This window comes from Calliopsis andreniformis, unplaced genomic scaffold (assembly GCF_051401765.1).
Source record: "Calliopsis andreniformis isolate RMS-2024a unplaced genomic scaffold, iyCalAndr_principal scaffold0348, whole genome shotgun sequence".
Taxonomy (NCBI): domain Eukaryota; kingdom Metazoa; phylum Arthropoda; class Insecta; order Hymenoptera; family Andrenidae; genus Calliopsis; species Calliopsis andreniformis.
In genome coordinates, this window is record NW_027480757.1 from 257,501 (window position 1) to 258,670 (window position 1,170).

Sequence of the window (1,170 nt, forward strand, 5' to 3'; positions counted from 1 at the left end):
AATCTTTGCTTTTGCGTGTCACGTAAAGATTGTAACTTCGACAAGGAGTCTCGGTTCGTTCATTTATTTGACAATTCCAACATTGGTGTCGGACCTCGACAAGCACGAATCACACACGCCGTTGGTCATCCATCGGTAAGCACGTACACCGGACCTCCGCAGAAAACTCTACGGAGCGGTATACGCTCGCGCTAAGCATCCATCGTACAGGCACGTAAACCACTCACGCTGGTCACTGACGACGAAGCGCGTATCAAGCACGCTGGGCAAAGTCGACAGAAGCGCGTAATAGTGGCATGCCGAAACATATCGAGATAGCGCGTTAAGCGTCGTGCTGGGCATAGCGAGCTGGCGCGGAATGTGCGCGCTGCACATATCGAAAATCTGACACCTCTTGATATTTAGGCTTTCCATTCTCACGTAAGCCCGGCGCCCGCCTTAAAGACGGAACGTTTCGTTCAGTTTAAATAAACTCATTCGCTCGGACAAAGAGTTGATGCTCAGTAAGTACGAGTATACACGCTAGTGCATACAAGTCACCAACGTCCAAAGGACGATTACCACATAAGGGCCATTCGGTCTTAGACACCGACCCGTGGTCATGCTGTGTAGAGAAAGATCCGGAACGTAAACCGTTCGAAGACACTCGAGATACAAGATCCCGAGGAGCGGTGGACTGCTTCTCGACCGAGATCGTAGAATAGCCACGCGCCCAGCGATGCCTCGACCGGCACGCCCGGACCGACGCTTCTCTTATAGATACCGAGTGGCCGGCCGAGAGGCCGGCGACGGCCGACCGTAGCCGCGCGGCCTTACGGTGGGAAATCGCCGCGCGTGCAGCACTCCCGGCCGGTACGCTGCCACTTAGACTCGGCAGATGAACACGTACACGTACGAGGTCGTATAAAAGTAACTTAATACTAAACTGCGGACATTATACTGCTATAATCACAAACTTTCAACATGTTTCAACCACATATTTTAAGACTATATACATACAGATATAGCAATATTGAAAATATTCTAAGTCCCCGTTCGTGTCGCTCCGGAACCGAATGTCGACGGAACGAAATGACAACGGTAGATCCTTATTCCTGGTGCTCGTGGCTCTCTAAAACCATACACTTGTTCTCCTCTGTCTCTTACCTGTGTCGAGATAATCGAGAATCA